The sequence below is a fragment of the Orcinus orca genome, chromosome 9 (assembly GCF_937001465.1).
Source record: "Orcinus orca chromosome 9, mOrcOrc1.1, whole genome shotgun sequence".
NCBI lineage: Eukaryota > Metazoa > Chordata > Mammalia > Artiodactyla > Delphinidae > Orcinus > Orcinus orca.
In genome coordinates this window covers 88,683,196-88,708,407 of record NC_064567.1, presented here as the reverse complement: position 1 = coordinate 88,708,407, position 25,212 = coordinate 88,683,196, and the positions used below count along the sequence as shown (strand labels likewise).

General features: G+C 38.8%; 1 protein-coding gene across 2 annotated transcripts in view; it reads left to right on the top strand.

Moving 5' to 3' along the window:
• Positions 1–17,701: 17,701 nt before the first annotated feature.
• Positions 17,702–25,212, top strand: part of NAMPT (nicotinamide phosphoribosyltransferase) — a 47,511-nt gene continuing 40,000 nt past the window's right edge. For both annotated transcript variants that reach the window (XM_033439101.2, XM_033439092.2), the window contains exon 1: positions 17,702–17,859. The gene's annotated coding sequence lies outside the window, so the exon portion shown is untranslated. The remainder of the gene's footprint in view (positions 17,860–25,212) is intronic.

Here is a 25,212-nt window from a genome sequence, read left to right as displayed (position 1 = left end):
ACAGCAATTTTTTTAAGGTCTTCCATCAAGAAATAAGTTCCTTGCAACATGTGAAACTACTCTTTTTTTTTTTTTTGCGGTACGCAGGCCTCTCACTGTTGTGGCCTCTGCCGTCGCGGAGCACAGGCTCCGGACGCGCAGGCTCAGCAGCCATGGCTCACGGGCCCAGCCGCTCGGTGGCATGTGGGATCCTCCCGGACCGGGGCACAAACCCGTGTCCTCTGCATCAGCAGGTGGACTCTCAACCACTGCGCCACCAGGGAAGCCCTGAAACTACTCTTAATTAGAATTAAATAAATATCTGCTCAACCTTAACCCTTGCATTAAGCAAGTGATTATAACAGATGAAAAAGAAGATTTTCATCCTTCCCATGTCACTAACATCTTCCCTCCAGAAGCGCTCCACTTACTGCTTACTAAACCGATGGCCCATTCATCAACTGACAGGATACCGCCTTAAACAAATGTGTCTATTTCTGACTCAGGAAATGGAAGCTTCTAGAGTGGAGGATCTCAGTCAGTGGCATGGCTGAAGAGTAGAAGTTCACTGCAGGAAAACCACATTTAAAGCATTGTCAAAACACGTGTGTCTGCTCACTGTTTCCTGGGCTACCCCACTCCCGGAATATCAGGATAAGGGTAGAAGAAATAGGAAGGTGAGAAATATTTATCTGGGAAAATTTCACAGGTCAATCTGATAGCCACTGTTCTACAGTCATGCAGAAAGAAACAAAAGTTTCATAAGCCACCAGGAGCCAATCCTCCATCCCTGGGGGAAGAAGAGAGAGAGGAAAAGGGGAATGGGCTTGAAATCAATACTTTGTTTAATTCAAATCATACAGAAAACGAGAAGCAGAAATGGGCTACTCAGTCTTTTTGTAAGAGCTTCTTTATTTTTATACAATTTTTATTTTTTATTTATTTTTTGATTTTTTTAAGTCTTTATTGAATTTGTTACAGTATTGCTTCTGTTTTATGTTTTGGTTTTTTTTTTTTTTTTTTTGGTTTCTTTTTTTCGTTGCTTCTTATTGCTTTATTTATGTTTTGGTTTTTTGACCACGAGACATGTGGGATCTTAGCTCCCTGACCAGGGATCGAACCCACAATCCCTGCATTGGAAGGCAAAGTCTTAACCATTGGACTGCCAGGGAAGTCCCTATACAACTTTTAAAGGTTACACTCATTTACAGTTATTACAAAATATTGGCTATATTCCCCATGTTGTACAATACATCCTGTAGCCTATCTTATATACCCAATAGTTTGTACCTCCCACTCCCCCACCCCTATATAGCTCCTCCCCTTTTCTTCCCACTAGTAACCGCTAGTTTGTCCTCTGTATCTGTGAGTCTGCTTCTTTTATGTTTTATTCACTAGTTAGTTTTATTTTTTAGATTTTACATATAAGTGATATCATACAGTATTTGTCTTTCTCTGTCTGACTCATCTCACTTAGTACAATGTCCTCCAAGTCCATCCATGTTGCTGCACATGGCAAAATTTGATTCTTTTTTATGGCTGAGTAGTATTCCATTGTATGTATATGTGTGTGTGTGTGTGTGTGTGTGTGTATATACACCACCTCTTTTTCCATTCATCTGTTGATGGACACTTAGGTTGCTTCCATGTCTTGGCAATTGTAACTGATGCTGCTCTGAACATTGGGGTGCATGTAATCTTTTTAAATCAGTTCTTGGGTTTTTTCAGATATATACCTAGGAGTGGAATTGCTGGGTCATATTGTAGTTGGGCTACTCAGTCCTGCCAACCAAAAGGGCAGAAGCAATGAAAGGACCATAAGAGTAGAGCAAAAAAGGTTGAAAAAGATAAAGAAACATATATCAGAAAATAATTGATGACATGAAAAATAAGAAGAATGGTAGAGCAGAGAGAAAAGAGAGAGCGAAGAGCTTGTCCTAGGGAGTCAGTCAGGATATGAGAATTTACGCAAGAGACCACTGATTTAAAATGGAATTACAGACACAGAACCAGAGAAGAACCCTTGGGGAATGGCTCTAATTTTATTTTTGAGGAAGTGAACAAGGATTTGAGAAGAAGCAAAAAAGAATAAGTAGCAAATTTAAGGAACTCTTTTTAGAAGAGAAAATAAACTTTGGAGAAAGAAAAAAATGAAAGAATAGCATAAAATGTTCAGCATGAGAGACCCATTCAATTTAAGACATCTTATTTTCCAAGTACATGAGGCCAACATGTCTTTGATGGAGACTGTATAAAGTTAGATTTATAAACATCAGAGTTGTATCTGGCAGGGAGAATAAGAGTGAAATAAGGCAAGCAACCAATTAATTAGCCTCCAGTGCTCTTACATAGAATTTCAAGAATCTACCGGGTAAGCCACTTTTTAAGGAGATGATGTAGGAGACTTTTTTAATATTTCCCTGAGGGAAGAAACAGATCAGTTAAGGAATACAGCCAGACCAAAGGCACTGCTGAATTTTTGTGTGTACTTTCAACTCAGATAAAATCATGAGTGCTGTGTTTCCAATTTTCTTATTAGGTACTATTTGCAATACTTTAAATTTTTCTTTTCCAGTTCCACAGATGTTCTCTTACGCAGTTAGCCAACAGGGAGTGATTTTTGTAACATGTTTTGTTTTTTACAACATCATTTTATTTTTTATTGACGTTTCAGTGAAATTGTTCATCACTGTATTGATTGGTCCACCTAGAAACTAGGGAGATTTTGGTACTGAGGAGCTGGAGTGAGATGGTTCCAGGTCCAAACCCTACTCTATCACTTGCTAGATGTGTAATTCAAGACAAAGTATCTCATCTCTCTGTTCTAAGGTAATCCCACCTCAAAGGAGTAAATTAGGCAATTTTTATAGAACATTCGTTACAATGCCTTGTACATAGTAAATGCTCAATAAATAGCCATTATTGTTATTATTATTAGTTTTTGGAACAATCCTTGTCCTAAAAACAAACAAAAAGCCTATATTCAAAAGAAAAGGAAGGAAATAGACACTTAGTAGCATTAGGAAGAAGAAACGGGCTTAGTCTCTTATTTTAAAGTAGGGATAATAAAAACACTAAAGTGGCTGTGAAATGGAACAGCACATATGAAGTACCCCACACAATGATCGATCAGTGTACTTAATGACAAGCACCTGGTTAGTGCTGTATAGAAACGGGCCTTTTCACTGCTCTAAGTTGAGAAGGGTGATCGTGCTATATCAATAACCAGCAGAGGAGTCTGGCCACACTGACACCGGGTCAAAAATGGTAATCTTACAGTAGCACCATGACCATGTCAAAGTACTGCAAAGCAAGCCCTATGTTAATGCAAAGATTTGTCATTATTAGAATGGAGACTCAGATCAAATATACATAATTGAAAAAAGAAAACCTTTTGGGTGAGTGGTTTTGCTTCCAAGCAAAAAGATCTTGGAAACTTGAGATGGAAGAAGCAGGCACCGAGGAAGGAGAAAAGAACCCAGAATGGGGAGATTCGAAGCCCGTGTTGTCTATTTCACAACTGAATCAGTTTACTCGAGCATTTGAAATCAGGGTGTGGAGAAACAGTGTGGTTGCCTCCAGGCAGCTGAGTGAAGCAGACTTGGAAGGGCTTTGGCACTGGGCAAGTGAGGGAAAGGAAGCCAAAATGGAAGTGGACCTGAAGGGGGATGGAGGAGAGGCAATGCTCTTTACAGTTGAGCTGACCTGAACATCAGGAGAGGTGTTTTCCTGAAAAACAGAAAATTTAACCATTAGTCGATGAGCTTTATGCCTGGATTTGGGCTTTTGTTGAGATGCGTTGGTATCACATGGAAACATCTGACAAGTCCCTTCTCATGACCCAACATGGGAAGCCAGATTGATTTGGAAGGTTATGCTGTGGTTTGGAGGCTATTCAAAGTTTAGTATTTTGTTTTATCAGCGTATAGAGCTCCAGACTGAAAGGTTTCTCAGTAAGTCCAACATAACCAGTCTTTCCATTGACATACGGACAGGAAGGGCCACTGCACGTGGGGGTGGAGGCTGTGCCTTGCCCACAGAAGGTCTCCAGAGGGGTGAGTGGGAACAGATCTAGCCTGATCTTTTCACCAAGATGCAGGACAAGAGCTTTTTAGCAACTCGTACAGTCGTTCTACATGAGTTAACAGTGGGTATGGGAGTTGATTTCTGTTGATTCGCTTAAGCCCAAGGTACGTTTGTGTTTAGGAGCCGTTTGGACCTAGCAAACAAACAAATGAACAATCAAACACTAGAATCATACTTGGCACAAGATGAGCACAGTATGAGAGGCTTATGGACATGGGACTGAAACTGACAGAGGGAAGGGGAGATTCATGTCTCTCCTTTCATCTCACACTTACGTCATGGGCCTACAATCATCCCTGGGTGGAACGTAAATGGAATTCAAGGTATTGCCTCACTCTCTTTCTCTTGATGTCAGGATACTAGCAGATACTCTCAAAAGAGGTGACTGAAGAGAGTTTAATGAAGGGACCTTCTACAAAAATGTGGACAGGGTTAAGGGAAACCAATAAAGGATGGTGATTCCCCATGGTTGGTAATCTGTAAGTCAGAAGTGACAACGGAAGGAGTAGTTACCAGAATTTCCAGGGATGAGCTGCCCTTCAGGAGCCATGACCTTTTGTAGAGAAGAAACACAGTCACAACCAAGAGTGCCTTTCTTCCTTATAGTACCGTCGTAATAGCCCCTATGCCACTCAAAGAAGAATGTTCTGGAGTCAAGGTCAAATGGATTCTTCTTCCTTTCCACCAATATTCAAAAAGCTTTACACATTTTAAAGTGCATATTGAACTCTGACTTTCTTTTATAGTTTTTTGTTTTTCTATTATTTCTGATTGCTTTTAATTTTTCTTGTAGAGAAGCAGTACCTCCCTTCTTCTCCATGTTATGAATGGATTCCAGCTTCTTACTCATGCTAACTATTACATGGAAGTCATTCCATTTTTATTCTTCTTAAAGAACACTGACTCTCCCTTTTAATTTGGATTATTGATTTCTAGGCCTGCTGAAGAAATGTTGTTCTGAGACTTATTTGTAAAAAATGATTATAAGAAGTATAAGTAATTGTATTACTGGGTTAGCTTATCTTTTCCTTTATCCCACACTTTATCCTAGATTTTCACCCTTGATTAGATGAATAATATCACTTAGTGATATGCAAAAGAAGATATGAGTGACATCTGTTTTTTTAAGTGCTAGGGTTGTTTTTACTTGATTCTAATTTATTTTATTTTTTTATTGAAGTATAGTTGATTTACAACGTTGTGCCAGTCTCTGCTGTACAGCAAAGTGACCAGTTATACACATATAGACATTCTTTTTTTTATAATCTTTTCCATTATGGTTTATCACAGGATATTGAATATAGTTCCCTATGCTATTCAGTAGGACCTTGTTTATCTATCCCATATGTAATAGTTTGCATCTGCTAATCCCAAACTCCGAGTCCTTTCCTCCCCCACCCTCCTCCCCCTTGGCAACCACAAGTTTATTCTCTATGTCTGTGAGTCTGTTTCTGCTTTGTAGATAAGTTCATTTGTGCCATGTTTTAGATTCCACATATAAGTGATATATGGTATTTGTCTTTCTCTTTCTGACTTATTTTACTTAGTATGATAATCTCTAGTTGCATCCATGTTGCTGCAAATGGCATTATTTCATTCTTTTTTATGGCTGAGTGGTATTCCATTGTACATATGTACCACATCTTCTGTATCCATTCATCCATCAATGGACAGTTAGGTTATCTCCATGTTTTGGCTATTGTGAATAGTGCCGCTTTGAATATAGGCGTGCATGTATCTTTTTGAATTAGAGTTTTGTCCAGGTATATGCCCAAGAGTGGGATTGCTGGATCTTATGGTAATTCTATTTTTAGTTTGCTGAGGAATCTCCACAGTGTTTTCCATAGTGGCTGCACCAACTTACATTCCCACCAACAGTGTAGGAGGGTTCCCTTTTCTCCACACCCTCTCCAGCATTTATTGTTTGTAGATTTTTTAATGATGGCCATTCTGACTGGCGTGAGGCGGTACCTCATTGTAGTTATGATTTGCATTTCTCTAATAATTAGTGATGTTGAGCATCTTTTCATGTGCCTACCGGCCAGATGTATGTCTTCTTTGGAGAAATGTCTATTAAGGTCTTCTGCCCATTTTTCAGTTGGGTTGTTTTTTTGTTGTTGAGTTGTATGAGCTGTTTGTATATTTTGGAGATTAAGCTCTTGTCTGTCGCATCATTTGCAAATATTTCCTCCCATTCCGAAGGTTGTCTGTTCATTTCTTTTATGATTTCCTTTGCTATGCAAAAGCTTGTAAGTTTGATTAGGTCCCATTTGTTTATTTTTGCATTTATTTCTATCTACTTAATTCTAGAATGGCTTATCTGGTTAATGTGGAATGGGCTTTTATATTTCTTGCTGGCTGCTAACTGAGAGAATACCAACCTTCAGCTACAGGTTAGATCATCTTTAGATGTAATATAATCTGAAAACCAAGTCTTTAATCACCTTGAGATAAGATAAATTCTTGACTGTCATGAGTATTATTCCAACTGCTAACATGCTGTTGGTTTCACCATTTGGACCTATGCAAAAACCACTGCCTGCAGGATAGCAGAGTGACATGAAGTATGGGGAGTGCCAGGGGAACCAGCACCAATGATGAAAAGTGAGAACTGCCTGTACCTCGTCTTCCTCACTTATCTGTGATTTGAACCAGGCCTTAGGCAAAACACTGAAGCCCACAAAGGGAGCTAGGGGAGATGTAAAACAATCTTGGCAAAGAGTCCTTGATATGAAGGGCCTCATCCCCTAGAAAGCACATGCCACAAATGTATTTTAAAAAGAAAAAGGCTGGGCTTCCCTGGTGGCGCAGTGGTTGAGAGTCCACCTGCCAATGCAAGGGACACGGGTTCGTGCCCCGGTCCGCGAAGATCCCCCATGCCAGCGGAGTGGCTGGGCCCGTGAGCCACAGCCGCTGAGCCTGCGCGTCCAGAGCCTGTGCTCCGCAACGGGAGAGGCCACAACAGTGAGAGGCCTGCGTACCGCAAAAAAAAATGGAGCACCTCCTTAATATTGCACCCAAAGCACCTCTCTTTCCACACCTTAGTCCCAGCCCTGATTTTAGGTTTTGTGAGTCACGCAGTCTCTGTAACAATTTCTCAACTCTGCCCTTGCAGGGTGAAAGCAGCCATGGATATGTGAATAAGTGAACATGGCTGTGTTGCTATAAAACTTTATTGATAACAGGTGACAGGGTGAGTTTGGCCTGAGGGCCATAGTTTGCTGACCCCTGCCCCAAGCTCAGGAGCCACAAATACAAGGAACACAGTTGGGCAAGAATAAAAAAGACCACAGTAAATAGAGCTGGACCAGAGGAGACCCTCCCATTCAGGGTGGTTTTCCCTACTCCATACTGAGCAGTGGGCAGCAGTGGCATTTCCCAAGTCCTGCAGAATTCGTGACATGTTCCAAAATGTCTTTTTTGTTTTGTCTCACATTTGAACGTGGTCACATTTGGCTGACTATAGAGTTTTGGTGTAAAAATAGTTTCCCCTCAGAACTAGAGACACTGTCTGTTGTCTTTCAGTATCTTGTATTGATGATGGAAAATTCATTGATATTCTGCCTCATATTTTTTTGTCAGTAACCTCTCTTTTTTCCTCTGGGAACTTTTAGGATTTTCTCTTGATCTTCAGAGGGAAGAGAAAAATCCACAAGAAAGAATAGTGAATGGGAAACATAAAAAAAAAAAAAATGTCAGGACAGGATCCAATAATATGAATGAATTAACTTCCTTTATCAACAAACAGAAAAAACCTATTTTTTAAAAAATCCAGTCATATGCTTTTCATAAGAGCCGTATCTAAAACAAAATGACCCAAACAGTTGAAATAAAGTTTTCCAAAAAAGATATCCAGCGTAAATGCTAGTAAGAAGGAAGCAAGTATGGTGATGTTAATTTCACATGCAGTAAATTTCAAGATGAAAAATTTGGAAAAAGAGGAATATTTATATTGATGAAAAGAACAAGCTACAAAAACAGAACAGTCAAAACTTTTACCTGACATAACTTGGAAAGTATAAAATAAAAGTATTAATACAAAAAGAATTTGACAAATGCCCAAACACAGTGGGAAACTCATATATATCAGAAATTGATAGATCAAGTAAACAGAACTTAAGAAAGAATGAAAAGAATTTGAATAATATAATTAACAAACTTGATCAAAAATATATTTTAACTCCCCTCCAAAAAAAAGAGAGCATGAACATTGTTTTCAAACACCAATGAAATAGCTACAAAAATTGAACATAAACCCAGTCAAAGAGAAATATCTCCAATTCCAAGAAATTCTTGAAAGCAGAAATCATAATCTTGATTCTCTGATATCAATGAAAAAAGTTAGAAATTAAAAAGATGACAAAAACGCTTACAATGTTTCTGAAAAACTCTTAAAGAGGAAATTAAAACTAATTAGAAACTGCTTCTAAATAAACTAAAAATGAGAAAAAAAATTATCTAAAACTTAAGTAATATACCCAAAGTAATACTCAGGGGATAATGTATCAACTTAAATAATATATTAAAAATCAAGAACAATTAAAAATAAATTAACTCAAAAAAAATAAATAAATAAAATAAAATAAAAAATAAATAAATAAATTAACTCAAGACACTAGAAAAAGAAAAACAGAATAACTCAAAGAAAATAAAAGCAATTAATAAAGAACTAATATAAAACTTATTAAATAGACAGTACAACTTGTTCAGTAAGATCACAAGTTATTTCCTTGAAAGAGCAATGAAATAGATCTTTGGCAAGTGTGATGATGACAAGAGAGAAACACCAAATAAACCACATAAGGAAGGGAGACAGCTGTAGAGATGAAGGAGGTTTGTTTTAACTTCTGGAGGTTATTGAAGACCAATATCTCTATGAAGTGAATGATCTTACTGGAAAATATACATAACAAAACTTTTAAAGGGAGACAGAGAGAGAAACTATATAGATGAAAAAAACAAAGTTAGAAGGTATCTAAAAATCTTATGCAAAAAGACATGCTCCGGGGAAAGATGACAGTGACAGCATAGTTTTAAATCTCCACAAATCCCTCCCAAGAAACAGAGCAACTAGGATGGAGTTGAAATCTGCAGGAGGAGTAGGAATTAACTAGGTAAACTTGGGGAAAAAAAAGGCATCTGGGGAAGAGGAATAATTTATGCAAATGCCCTGCGACAGGACAGATCGTGGCATATATTGGGAATTGAAAGAAAGGCCAAATGCCCTGTGTGATCCCCATCTCTTGAATATGGGTGGGAACTGGGCTTTCTTCCACCTAATAGAACATGGCAAAGGTAACAAAGATGGGCCTGATTACATGTGCCTGATTTCATTCCATAAAATTGCAACCCATCTTTTTTTGAATTTATTTTATCTTTATTTTTGGCTGTGCTGGGTCTTTGTTGCTTTGCATGGGCTTTCTCTAGTTGCAGCTTAAGGAGCTAATTCGGTTCTCAAAACAAATTGTTTTCCCCAAAAGAACTGTATGATTTGTATGACAAGTATACCCTATAATTGTAAAATAACTTGTTAAATTTCTGTTGTTTGACCTAATTTCACCAATTGTTTACTTAACAACTGATTATGTGGAATCTACGTGGAAAAAAGATGCTCACTGAATAACTCACAGGCAAAAAAAAATTGTGTAAAGAATTTCTCTATGTGAATAAATAATTTTGATTTTAAAAATTGTCCTAAATGGGAAAAAAAAAAAAAAAAAGAAACTGAAATCCTTGGTTCAACAGTCAGTCCAGGAAAATGGACAGCTGCCAACAGCCACATGTGCTTGAAAGTGGATCCTTCCTCCCTCAAGACTCCTGTGAGACGGAAACCCTGACCAGTTCCTTGATTACAGTATCATGAGACCATGAAGCTGAGGACCCGGCTAAGCCATGTCCAGACTTCTAACCCACAAAAACTGTGAGCTAATAGACACGTGTTGTTTTCAGCTGCTCACTTGTGGTAATGTCATTATGCAATACATAAATAAGTCATGACCAGAAGGCTAATCATCACTCCCATGAGGGAGAGGGCTGTGGAAGTGATGGTGTGTGACTGCCAAGGCTAGGTCTTAAAAGGCAATGCAGCTTTTCATCTCACTCACTAAAATACTCTCTCTGGAAGCCTTCAGCCACCATGTAGGCAATCTGGTTGCCTTAAGGTTGACACATTGAGAGTTTCCCAACCTAGTGCATGTAGAGGGACCACATGAAAAGGCCCTGAGATACAGAAAAGGGAGAAAGCCCAGCCATCCTCAGTTGTGCCGGCCCTCCACTGATCCAGCTCCAGCCTCCATCTGAGACCCTAAGCCGAGAGCACCAGGTAAGTCCTTCCTGAAGTCCTGACCCACAGAAACTGAGAGAAAGAACATTTTTTTAAAGCTCGAGTGATTTTTTTTTAATATACAGCAATGGGATAGCTAGAAGAGATAATAATAATAAAACGTATTGGTCTAAGTTGGAGAATACTAGAAAATCAACTCATTATTTTGAAAACTAGCTAATAGAAAAAGCAGAATCAAGCATTTATTTTGCTTTTCTTGTATGAACTATATATCCAGATACCCAAATAGTTTATGATGGGCAGCTTCCCTCTATAGACATATTTCTGCTAAGAGCTGAAAAACAGTGATCGAATGAGTTAATAGAGTGAATGACCCCCAGGTGAATTAATAGATGTAAACATTAAGCTTCCATGGCTGTCAACATCACAAAAGGAGTGAACACAAGACATACGTGCCTCCTGATGGAAGAACATACCACCTATGACGTAGTCTTGCCAAGAGACTACATAAAACATTTAAGGATCAAGCCTCTAGATTTAAAGGAGCTACCAATTGACAGGAAATACAGAGTCTAGAGGAAGACGGGAACCTACATCACAGGGATGCATTCAGCAAAAGCCAGACCTGTGGTGTCCAGTACTGTTGCTATGAGTCACATGTGACACTTCGAGCAACTGAGTCCAAATTAAGAAGTGACATAAATGTAAAATACAACACTGGATTTGTGTCCCCAAAAAAGAATGTAAAATATCTCAATAATTTTTATATTGGTTACATGTTGAAATGATAATATTTTGGACATACTAGATTAAATAAAATATATTATTTAAATATATTTCACCTGTCCCTTTTTACATTTCTTATTGTGGATACTGGAAAATTTAAAGTTACACATGTGGCTCTCATTTTATTTCTATTGGATAAAACTAATTCAGACCACAGGAAACTATATGGCAACCTAATTTCCTCAACAAGTAAGTTGAAAGAATAAAAACTATAAAAGAAAAGCAAGATTAAAACAGACTTTAAAAATATATCAGACAGCGTTTCCCTGGTAGTGCAGTGGTTAAGAATCCACCTGCCAATGCAGGGGACACAGGTTCGAACCCTGGTCTGGGAAGATCCCATATGCCGCGGAGCAACTAAACCCCCGTGCCACAACTACTGAGCCCGTGTGACTAGAGCCCACGCTCCACGACAAGAGAAGCCACCACAGTGAGAAGCCCGCACGCCTCAGCAAACAGTAGCCCCTGCTCACCGCAACTAGAGAAAGCCCGCGTGCAACACTGAAGACACAACACAGCCACAAATAAAAATAAATTAAATAAATTAAAAAATATATATATCGACAATTCCAATACATGGACCTTATATGTTTTTTTAATGTTTGTTTTTTTTAATTTTTAATTTTATATTGGAGTATAGTTGATTAACAATGTTGTGTTAGTTTCAGGTATATAGCAAAGTGATTCAGTTATACATATACATGTATCCTTTTTCAAATTATTTTCACATTTAGGTTATTACAGAATATTGAGCAGAGTTCCTTGTGCTATAGAGTAGGTCCTTGTTGGTTATCTATTTTAAATATAGCAGTGTGTATATGTCAATCCCAAACTCCCAATTTATCCCTCCCCACCTCCTTTCCCCTTTGGTAACCATAAATTTGTTTTCTAAGTCTGTGAGTCTGCTTCTGTTTTGTAGATATGTTCACTTGTACCATTTTTTTTAGATTCCTCATGTATGTGATATCATATGATATGTATCTTTCTCTGACTGACTGACTTCACTTAGTATGATAATCTCCAGGTCCATCAATGTTGCTGCAAATTATTTCATTCCTTTTAATGGCTGAGTAATATTCCATTTTATATATATACCACATCTTCTTTACTCATTCATCTGTCAGTGGACATTTAGGTTGCTTCCATGTCTTTACTATTGTAAACAGCACTGCAGTGAACATAGGCGTACGTGTATCCTTTCGAACAATGGTTTTCTCTGGATATGTGCCCAGGAGTGGGATTGCTGGATCATATGGTAACTCTATTTTTAGTTTTTTAAGGAACATTCATACTGTTCTCCATAGTGGCTGTACCAATTTACATTCCCACTAACAGTGTAGGAGGGTTCCCTTTTCTCCACACGCTCTCCCACATTTATTGTTTGTAGACTTTTTCTTGATGGCCATCCTGACTGGTGTGAGGTGATAGCTCACTGTAGTTTTGATTTGCACTTCTCTAATAATTAGCAATGTTGAGCATCTTTTCATGTGCCTTTTGGCCATCTTATGTCTTTTTTGGAGAAATGTCTATTTAGGTCTTCTGCCCACTTTTTGGTTGGGTTGTTTGTTTTTTTGATATTGAGCTGCATGAGCTGTTTGTAATTTTGGAGATTAATCCCTTGTCAGTCACCTCATTTACATATATTTTCTCCCATTCTGTGGGTTGCCTTCTCATTTTGTTTTTACTTTCCTTTGCTGTGCAAAAGCTTTTGAGTTTAATTAGGTCCCATTTGCTTATTTTTGTTATTTCCATTACTTTAGGAGACAGATCGAAAAAGATATTGCTGTGATTTATGTCAAAGAGTGTTCTTCCTATGTTTTCCTCTAAGAGTTTTATAGTATCAGGTCTTACAGTTAGGTCTTTAATCCATTTTGAGTTTATTTTTGTGTATGGTGTTAGAGAATATTCTAATTTCATTCTTTTACATGTCACTGTCCAGTATTCCCAGCACCATTTATTGAAGAGACTGTCTTTCCTCCATTGTATAGTCTTGCCTCCTTTGTTGTAGATTAATTGACCATAGGTGCGTGGGTTTATTTCTGGGCTTTCTATCCTGCTCCACTGATCTATATTTCTGTTTTTGTGCCAGTACTATGCTGTTTTGCTGACTGTAGTTTTTTAGTATAGATGTGGACCTTATTTGTGATTCAAACAAATTGTAAAATGTCATTTAGGAGACAACTGGAAATTTGAATACTGATTTGATTATATTAAGGAATATATTCAAATAGCCAAGGAATTATTGTTATTCAAAGAATAATATTCCTTGGAATATTCAGGCAATATATTCAAGGAATTGATATATTTTGTTTGATAAATGTACCGTGGTATGTTTTCATAAAGAGTTTTTAATCTCTTAGTGATCCATATTGGAATATTTACACATGAAATCATGTAGCATCTAGAATTTGCTTTGAAATAATATTTAAAATTCAAGCATACCTCATTTTTTTGCCCTGTGCTTTATTGCACTTCACAAAACCTTTTACAAATCAAAGGTTCATGACAACCCTGTGTTGTCAAGTGATAATTAGCATTTTTTAGCAATTACGTTTTTTTAATTAAAGTACATACATTTTTTTTTAGATATAATGCTAATGCGTACTTGAGAAACTACTGTGTAGTGTAAACATAACTTTTATATGTATTGGAAAACCAAAATATTCATGTGACTTGCTTTATTGCAGTTTTTGCTTTATTGCAGTGGTCTGGAATGGAACCTACAGTATCCCTGAGGTATGCCTGTACTAGATTTAACAATTGACTGTCAGTTGACAATTGTTGAAGCTGGGTGATGGGAGCATCAAGTTGCATTATGTCATCCTCTCTATTTTTGTATATGTTTGAATTTCTCAATAATAGAAAAGTTATTAAAAAAGAATGAAAATGCACCAGGCCAAGGCCTTTCACAGAAGAATTCTAACAAGAAATTATTATGTTGTATGAATTTTCTAGAACATTGGAAAATATGCAAAGCTTCTGAACTCATTCTTGGAGATTAGTATAACTCTAATATTAAAAGCAGACAAGGGGGGCTCCCCTGGTGGCGCAGTGGTTGAGAGTCCGCCTGCCGATGCAGGGGACACAGGTTCATGCCCCGGACCAGGAAGATCCCACATGCCGCGGAGCGGCTGGGCCCTTGAGCCATGGCTGGGGAGCCTGCGCGTCTGGCGCCTGTTCCCCACAACAGGAGAGGCCACAACAGTGAGAGGCCCGCATACCACAAAAAAAAAAAAAAAGAAAAAGAAAAAAAGAAAAAAAAGCAGACAAGGAGATAGTATTAAAAAAGAAAAGAAAACTCTAGGCTAATATCATTCCTGAACATACCTGTGAAAGTCCCACATATAAGAGTAACAAATTGAATATGGAAATATATTAAAGAATAATACAACATGAGCAAGGTAAGGTTTATTCTAGGTAAACAAGGTCAGTCCACTATTGGGTAATCACTCTGTGTAATTTATGGCACTGAAAAATTAAAGGAGAAAATAGTATTTTAGAAAAGTCAATGCTCATTCATGTTTAAAAAACAGATTTATATCAATAGCAATCTAGAACATAAAAATCAGCTTATACTTTTTACCCTAGTTACTTCTGAATTCTATAAATGTTCTAGATAACTTATGTGTTCAATACTTGTTTAATTTTAAAAAGTTTAAGTCGTACAAAAGTCATATGATCAAATGTATGGCATAATTTTCCAGCTCTCCACTTTTATATTTCCAGCAGCACAGCCTTTGTTGCAAGATCAAAAATAATATAAACGTCTTCTAAGTGGGTAAAAACAAATAGGATAAATAAGTGTGAAATGTATAAATTTATTTCCTCATTGATTTTGAACACATATCCATTTACTAATTGGAATTCAAGGCACCCATGGGGTATTTATTCCCTCCCAATTTATGTAAGTCATCACATTTCAGTAGATTCACACACATCATTAATTAGTTTGAATAATTTCATTGAGAAGAGCCTTGTGAATTCCTAGTAAACGTAATGATTGTGGCACACAGCTTTAAAGTCATTCTTTTTTTTTTTTTAATTAATTTTTGGCTGTGTTGCATCTTCGTTGCTTGACCGCGGGCTTCTAGTTGCAGCGAGAGGGGGTTACTCTTTGTTGCGGTGCACGGGCTCTAGACACGTGGGCTTCAGTAGCTGTGGCATGTGGGCTCCGTAGTTGTGGCTCATGGGCTCTAGATCGCAGGCTCAGTAGTTGTGGCTCATGGGCTTAGTTGATCCGTGCATGTGGGATCTTCCCCGACCAGGGCTCGAACCCGTGTCCCCTGCATTGGCAGGCGGATTCTTAACCACTGTGCCACCAGGGAAGTCCCTAAAGTCATTCTTAAAAGTTGAATGTTGTTGGCACATGAAGGACTACACTAGAATATCCAGAATGTGGGTGTAGAATAAGGAAAAAGTCATCACCTGAAAGTGAAAACAGAATGTAATCATAATACCAATAGCTGAAGAGACAACTTACAGATGTGTTGTTGGTAGAGTTGGAAATGACCAATCCCTGTGTCAAGAAGACATGGCTCAAATGCCACTAATATAAAATGAAACTGTTCCTTCTCTCCAACTGCTCTGTAGCTTGCCTGTCACGTTGAAATGGTACCTGTGGAATTTGTCACTGTTTTCCAATACTCTCCAAGAGGAGGCTGCTTTGATTCTAGAAGACCAAGAGCTCTAATCTGGATAAAAGTATCCTCAGAATAAAGAAAGCTAATTTCCCAGACTTAGATGACTTAATGGAGATATCTTTTGAGAGCATCTAACACTCTGTGTCCTATTCTGTATCTGTCAAGCAAATTATTAACACGTAAACTGGTTTTAGAGGGAACCTGCTGTACAGATAACAGGATCCCATTGTTAAGTCGGGTTTATTTCACATGGCAATGTATTAAATTTTCCCTTGAGGAGACCAGTCTATTGTTTGTCGGTTTAGTTAGTGTTTCACAGTCCCCTATAGGTTGATCAGCTTTCAGCAACCTAATGGAACTACTTTTGGACCAGCTCTAGTACCATGGAGATACCCTTAAGCTATTTTTTTTACATAAAGATCATTGTAAAGCAATTATACCCCAATAAAGATGTTAAAAAAAATGGAGCACGAAATTACCAACAGAAAGTCTATATAATATAGTTGATGTACAGTGAGCAGGTCACAGATAGTTGGAAAAAAAAAAAAACATAGTAGCTTCTCTTTTGCCTCTCTCTTCATTTGCAATAGATATTCTCAAAATAAGAAAATATCAGTAGTAAATATCCAACTTACTAATATTTATTTAGTGTTTGGACATTTTCTAAAAATGCATTTTCTTTGCATATGCCAATAAATGAACAACACCAAAAGAAGAAAATTATAGACGATGAAATTTTGCAAGAATTGGAAAGAAATTGTTTCTTTTCAAAAAACGATTTGTCTATTCCCAACAGCTTGATTTGTGTAGACTTGGTCTCAAGTTACCCTGTGACTATAGAAACACAGGATCAGAACTCACTCTGGGGACAGGAAACCAGCACCAGGCAGAATGAAGCTGGGGAAACTGAGATCTACAAAGACTGGTCTGAAATAAATGGCCAGGAAACCCCAGAAACAAAACTGAAGAACGGAGAGCAACACAACTCTTTCTAATTATGGAAGCATTTGGGGACCAGGTATCCATGTAGGCATCAGGGCACAGGAAGGAGAAATCCGGATAGTAGTCAAAACTCAGTAGGCAGGCCTTCCCTGGTGGCGCAGTGGTTGGGAGTCCGCCTGCCGAGGCAGGGGACACGGGTTCGTGCCCCGGTCCGGGAAGATCCCACATGCCACGGAGCGGCTGGGCCCGTGAGCCATGGCCGCTGAGCCTGCGCGTCCGGAGCCTGTGCTCCACAGCGGGAGAGGCCACAGCAGTGAGAGGTCCGCGTACCGCAAAAAAACAAACAAAAAAACTCAGTAGACATACAGGTCGTCTCATAATTGTCTAATAGAAATCTCAAGCTTTAACTGCCTAAATTTAACTCTTATTAATTTGATTCCCCTAAAATTTTTTCTGAAGTTGTCCACAACTCATTTAATGGAACCACCCAGCAGTTAAAGCCAAAGCCTAAGAATCATCAATTCCACTCTTCACACAGCCCTCAACCATCTCCTCCTCTCTTGCACACACATCTTATGTCTCAACAAGGCCTGTTAACTCTACTTGCAGATATCTCAGATCTGTCCATTTCTTTCTCTTTCCATTCCTGCGATCTCAGTCCAAGCCACTTCCATTTCTCATGTGGACTACAGTGGTCATTTAGTTGGGTTCCTCACTTACTCTCTTACCCCTTACAGTCTGTTCTGCATACAGCAGCCATCCAATGCAAAGTTGATGAGCAGAGTTGAAATAGCCAATTCAGACCATGGGATCAAAGCCTCACGTTGAGGATGACAAAACAAGACAGAGCGTGGATTCCTGAACCATTCTATCATCTCTGCACTGCTTATTCTCAGAGAAAGAAGTAAACTTAAATATCATTTAGGCCATTGTGTTTGTTTGTTTGTTTCTGTTACAGCCAACTAGTGTAACTGCATCCTAATACAGATTTTATGTGGAATGATGTGCTCGACAAGGGACATGAATTTAAAGAGGTAACGTCTGTCCAGTGTTTCTCTGCCTTCCATGGAGGACCCTGTAGACAGGGTACCATCAGCCCACAGGGGGCTGCAGCCTGTGTATCCTGGGCCCTAAGAACAGCAGGTAAGCAGTGGTTCAGGGTGGGATGTCAGCAGAGCAAGGCTAAAGTACGGTTTCTGAAGTGATGTGAAATGACCTTCAGAAGGAGGGAAAACTAGTTCTTGGGTTTCCCCATAAGATTGTTTGCCCCTAGAAGGCAGAGTTTCTATCATATTCTCTGTAAGCCCACGAAGATCTTGAGTATAGTAAGTACTCAGGAAATGGAATAAAGGCCTTTCTAAGATGCAGCCATCTCTTTGAGCCCAGGCTGAGCTTGGTCTCCCTCTTTATCAGTGAAAATTATGAATATTTATATTAACTAAATCAATTACAATTCCTATGTTTACTATTCAACCTCTAGGCAAAAGGTATTGCCTTCTTTTGTTTATATACTAGCTAGAATAGTACCACATGGAATGAAATGCTTAATAAATGCTTTGAAATGATAGTGATAACAATTTATTGAATAGAAACTCTTCTTAATTTTTTAAAGTCTAAGCATTAATACATTTAAAGCATACAGATGGTAACTGAAAACTATTATTGACAATATAAGAGCCAATACTGTATTAGATTCAGTATAATGATACAGTGAGCACATAATGTAAGATTATAAAGTAATGAGAGTAGTTGAATAAATATATATGAGAGTAGGTCATTGTTTAGTGATTACTCCTTAGAAATACTCATGATCACTCTGGAAAAAAGTATAAACATTTTTTGCTAGCCAACACACATTTTTCTGAGCCTGCATAGGGAATAAATGTGGCTTTGCTTGCTTTAAAGTAGCAAAACTGGGGAGGGTGGGGGAAGGATGGGAGGATGGGTGGCAGAAACAGGACTTTAACCTACATATCCTGCTTGGGTTGCTTCTGAGTACCAGGCAGGCCACTAGGGTTCCACTGACGTTAAGATTGCCTCGGGCTGTTGGAAGAAATTATGACGAGAACTTTAGGAATGATGGAACTACTTGGAATGGTGAGATTATTACCCTCTAATAAGGAAGGAGACAGAAGAGGCAAAGTCTAGGTACAGATTCCTTCATGTAGAGAGAGAATGAATTCACTCTGTGACGGGAGATCCCTGAGGCACCTGGACTTCTAGCAGGTAGTGATAAGGAGATTATTGTCATTACCCACGCAACAGTCATTTCTTTTTTTTAATTTTATAGGAGTATAGTTGATTTACAATGTTGTGTTAGTTTCAGTTGTACAGCAGAGTGATTCAGTTATACATATAATACATATATCCACTCTTTTTGAGATTCTTCTCCCATATACAGAGTATTGAGTAGAGTTCCCTGCACTATACAGTAGGTCCTTATTAGTTTTCTGTCTTATATATAGTGATATGTGTATGTTAATCCCAAGATCCTGATTTATCCCTCCCCCACTCTGTGTTTCCCCTTTGGTAACCGTAAGTTTGTTTTCAATATCTATAAGTCTGTTTCTGTTTTGTAAATAAGTTCATTTGTATCATTTTTTAAATTAGATTCCACATATGAATGATGTCATATTTGTCTTTCTCTGTCTGACTTACTTCACTTAGTATGATAATCTGTAAGTCTTACTTCACTTAGTATGATAATCTGTAAGTCCATCCATGTTGCTGGAAATGGCATTATTTTTTTCTTTTTTATACCTGAGTAATATTCCATTGTCTATATGTAACGCATCTCCTTTATCTACTCCTCTGTTGATGGACATTTAGGTTGTTTCCATGTCTTGGCTATTGTAAATAGTGCTGCTATGAACCTTGGGGTGCATGTGTCTTTTCAAATTATGGTTTTCTCTGGATATATGCCCAGGAGTGTGATTGCTGGGTCATATGGTATTGATAGTTCCATTTCTAACCCCCTTCTTCCTTGACGGTGGAGCTTTCCTCCTATTCCAGAAACTGAATATGCCAACATTCTCACCTTTGCATTCTCCCTTGCATCTAGGGTGTGGGCATACATCCAACTCTGGGCAGTAGGGCCCAAGGGAAGTCTGTTGGGGGCTTCTGGGAAAGATTTTTCCATCTAATAAAAAGAGAGACGTGCACATGAAACAAAACCTCACTTTCTTTTCTCACTTCTGCATGTTTTTGTGTGAAGTCATGATACCTGGAGCTGTGGCAATCATCTTGTGACTTGTGTGACAAAGACACTTCTTTAATAATATTGAGGATAACAGAGGGGGAAAAAAGAAAGAGCCAGGAATCTCGATATTTTTGAGTTACTGAACCCACCCTTGAAAAACCTACCCCAAGACTTCCTGTTGTAGATGAAATTAAGCCCCTATTCCTTAAGCCACCTTTAATAGCAATAGTGTCACTCCTGGCACCGAAAGTATCCTATCTGAGAAAAGTGAGGGGAGGTCTGTTTATTGAAACAGGGTGGTACCATCCCAACACCCTCTATGTAAGCCCTTGGAAAGTTGTCCCAAGTATTTGAGATGAGAGGACAATGAAAGCCAGAATTCTTTTTAAAGGTATATTATGAGCTGTAATCACTAGTGGGCCAAGAGCCTTACCCAGCACTACCATTTACAGAAGTACAAAGCCACTGCCTGAGCACAACTGCAGGGCATGTGGCTGCAGAAGGATGACAAGCAGGCTAGAAGAGGCTACCATGCGTCAGAGCAAAGAGCAGAGAGAATGACCCCCAATCCAAGAGTGGTCAATGCATTGAAATGAGTGTCTTTGAAACCTTGGGAAGGGAGGAGCTGTAATAATTTGGAAGGGGAAGAGAAGACTGTAAATACTAAACCATTTTGTTTGTTTCCCAAGTTCTTGATTATCCCACAAGGTTGGTGTGACTTGGAGAAACAAAAGGAAATCTAGAACAATGACTTCTTATACAAGCGTCTAATGTATCATAGGTGTGGCTCAGCAGAACAGAACACTTAAAAGACCTTGGACCTAAGGAGATGGCGGGGGGAGGGGCAGGAGGTGGATCCAGAGCATAGGTGAGGGAGATTAGCCCGGGCCAGAGAGAAGGGCATCTTTCCCTGAGCCTGGAGAAAGAAGAAAACGTGTGTAGAGGCTTATATCTGTCAGGATAATCCTAGTTATGCTGTGGTGACAACCTCCAAAATCATCACGGTTGACAACGAGAAAAGTTGATTCTCACTCACATTACACGTCCAGCACCTGTTGGCTCTGATTTGGTTCGGTGTCACCCACATTTCAGAATTTAGGATCATGGCTCAGCCCCCAACTGGAACCCTGCAGTCTTGGTGGCAGAAAGAAAAGAGAGAATGGCAACCACACCTGAGTTAAAGCTCCTGCAGGGAAGTGTTGCATATCAGCTCAGTCCACATTTTCATGGCTAAAGCAATTCCTGTGGTCATGCCTGAGTTTGATAGCACGACGATGTGGAAGAGGGACTTTGAATACGGGTGAACAATGCAAAAGAGAGGGAGTTTGAACATGGGCAGATGATATAATCTACCACAAGGTCCATCCTACTTTTGCTGGTGATAGAAATAGCTCCATTCAGCCAGTAAATATTTACTAAGCCCCTGCTGTGTGCCTTGCACTACACGTGGCTCCGAGAATAGACTTCTAAAAAAGACAGACCACTGCTCTCATAGCTATGGTAGTTTAGGGAGTTCCTATTGATGACCTTGGTTTTTCTTACATAGGGGACTCTATCGTCTGCTAAGAGGGAGACAGTTGTTTGAGGGTAAAGAGTTTGAGGAAGGAGGTAAACATTTCAAAACACTGCTGAGCACAATGGGAAAGACTGCTGAATGGGGGTTATAAAAGGACTGCCAGGCAGCACCACATTGTCCTGCTGTGGATGACAGATTCATGGCTGTGTGATGTTTCCTACTGGTGCTCAGCAGCCGGGATACTCTAAGGGCAAAAAAGGTAAGGATCTGAGGGCCAACTAGGAAATAAGGGGGCCACAGATGATGCTGACACTAGAAGGAACAGGGCTAGGTCTAGATAAGGAGGAAAGTGAAGTCTTATGGCCAAATGCTGAGCAACAAAGTTCCAGGAGGAGAGTGAGTGAGTGAATGAGAAAAGCAGGATATACTGACCAGAGAAAGCAAGGCTGCAATGTAAAGTTTCACGGGTGGAGCAGTTCTTGGTAGAGAAAAAGTCCAGGGTGTGTACGTTGGGTGGAAGGTGGTTGATCTTTATCCAGGCCTTGATTGTTCCTTGATTGTCATATCTATATGCAGTTTTACCTTGATTTTACAGTCCAATGCTGAATATACTAGGAATTATGAATCAGCTACCTGCGTTGTTTTATTTCCCCCAACTCCAGATCCCAGTCACTTCATAGCTGCTTTGGAAAAGAACAGAGGACAAATGTGACATTTCTTTTTGAAGTCTTCATGCTTCTTTGTACATTACTATGTATATACTAGGTGTTTTTATATTCCTATTGAACTTAATTGTATTCCTTTTCCTGCTTCCTACTCAATAGCAAGAAACTCCTTTTGACATTGGGCTTCTATAAATGTTCAGCAACTTCAACACAACTATCCTTTCTTGTTTTTTTTTAAATTTTTCTTTGAGTATAGTTGATTTTCAATGTTCTGTTAATTTCAGATGTACAGCAAAGTGAATCAGTTATACATATACATATATCCACTCTTTCTTAGATTCTCTTCCCATATAGGTCATTACAGAGTATTGAGTAGAGTTCCCTGTGCTATACAGTAGGTCCTTATTAGTTATCTATTTTATGTATAGTAGTGTGCATATGTCAGTCCCAATCTCCCAATTTATCCCTCCTTTGCCCCCTGGTCATCATAAGTTTGTTTTCTACATCTGTGACTCTATTTCTGTTTTCTAAATAAGTTCATTTGTACCATTTTTTTTGGTTCCACATATAAGCAATATCATATGGTGTTTATCTTTCTCTGTCTGACTTCACTCAATATGACAATCTCTAGGTCCATCCATGCTGCTGCAAATGGCATTATTTCATTATTTTTTACAGCTGAGTAGTGTTCCATTGTATACATGAAACACATCTTCTTTATCCACTCCCCTGTCCATGGACATTTAGGTTGCTTCCATGTCTTGGGTATTGTAAGTAGTGCTGCAATGAACATTGGGGTGCCTGTATATTTTCAAATTATGATATATGCCCAGGAGTGGGATTGCTGTATCATATGGTAGTTCTACATTTAGTTTTTTGAGGAACCTCCTTACTGTTCTCCATAGTGATTGTACCAATTTACATTCCCACCAACAGTGTAGGAGGGTTCCCTTTTCTCCACACCCTCTCCAGCATTTACTGCTGATTTTTTTTTTTTGATGATGGCCATTCTGACAGGTGTAACATGATACCTCATTGTAGTTTTTTTTTTTTTTTTTGCGGTACGCAAGCCTCTCACTGTTGTGGCCTCTCCCCTTACGGAGCACAGGCTCCGGACGCGTAGGCTCAGTGGCCATGGCTCACGGGCGCAGCCGCTCTGCGGCATATGGGACCTTCCTGGACCGGGGCACGAACCCGTGTCCCCTGCATAGGCAGGCAGACTCTCAACCACTGTGCCACCGGGGAAGCCCTCATTGTAGTTTTGATTTGCATTTCTCTAGTAATTAGTGATATTGAACATCTTTCCATGTGCTTTTTGGTCATCTGTATGTCTTCTTTGGAGAACTTTCTATTTAGATCCTTCACCCATTTTTTGATTGGGTTGTTTGGTTTTTTTTTTAATATTGAGCTGCATGAGCTATTTGAATATTTTGGAGATTAATCCCTTGTGTATCACTTCATTTGCAAATATTTTCTCCCATTCTGTGGGTTGTCTTTTCATTTTGTTTATGGTTTCCTTTGCTGTGCAAAAGTTTTCAAGTTTAATTAGGTGCCATTTGTTTACTTTTTTATTTTCATTACTCTAGGAGGTGGATCAAAAAAGATCTTGCTGTGATTTATGTCAGAGACTGTTCTGCCTATGTTTTCGTGTAAGAGTCTTATAGTATCAGGTCTTACATTTAGGTCTTTAATCCATTTTGAGTTTATTTTTGTGTATGGTGTTAGAGAATTTTCTAATTTCATTCTTTTACAGGTAGCTGTCCAGTTTTCCCAGCACCACTTATTGAAGAGACTGTCTTTTCTCCATTGTATATTCTTGCCTGCTTCATCATAGAGTTGTTGACCATAGGTGCATGGGTTTATCTCTGGACTTTCTTTCTTCTTCCATTGATCTATATTTCTGTTTTTGTGCCAGTACCATACTGTTTTGATTACTATAGCTTTGTATCAGTAGTATAGTCTGAAGTCAGGGAGCCTGATTCCTCCAGCTCTGTTTTTCTTTCTGAAGATTGCTTTGGCTATTTGGGGTCTTTTGTGTTTCCATACAAATTGTAAGTTTTTTTGTTCTAACAACTATCCTTTCTCTAAGGAGAGCAAAATGGTGCTTATCTCCAAATCGTGTAAAGTAAAATGGGAACATGGAAATGGAAACATAAGAAAACAGAATGGGAAAAGAGGGGGAAAATATTTTAAATGATTTCAAGAAAACCAGTCTTTAGTTTTCTTGAGATATAATATATACACAATTCACCAATTTTAAGTATAGACTTCAATTAATTCTGACATATGTGAACAGTTGTGTAATCACTATCACACATATCATTTCCTTTACCCCAAAAAGTTTCCTCATGCCCCTTTGCATTCAGTCAGCTTCCCTTAGCCTCAACCTCTGACAATCACTTTCTTTCACACTAGTTTTGCCTTTCTAGAATTTTATATACATGAGATCATACAGTATGTAGCCTTTTCTGTTTAGCTTCTTCAAGGAAACCAGTCTTCTGTTGAAGATATGAAAGCAGCTGACAGGTTAGGAAAGGCAAGGAAAATAACAAAGTTCACCAGTCCAAGTGCCCATCAACTTTGGCTTCATCCTAAGTAATGATTCCCAAGAAAAAAATTGAGTTTTGTGTGCTAGTTACATTTTTCTAAAACTCATTAAAAATAAATACATAGGGCTTCCCTGGTGGCGCAGTGGTTGAGAGCCCGCCTGCCGATGCAGGGGACACGGGTTCGTGCCCCGGTCTGGGAAGATCCCACATGCCGTGGAGCAGCTAGGCCCGTGAGCCATGGCCGCTGAGCCTGCGCGTCCGGAGACTGTGCTCCACAACGGGAGAGGCCACAGCAGTGACAGGCCTGCGTACCGCAAAAAAATAAAATACATACATAATAATTGAAATAAAAATGCATATCTGTGTACCACTGATATGTACCACATACTACCATCAGTGATAAAAACTCTCTTAGGGAAACGCTGCATGAAAGTATCTTGACAGTCTTTTATAGTCCTAACAGTCTCATTCTCTCAGTCATTGATTGTGGCCATTGAGTCTAAAAGTGGCCATCAGCAAAATTTATAAGTAATTATGACATCCAAATCCCCACTCATAGCATCATAA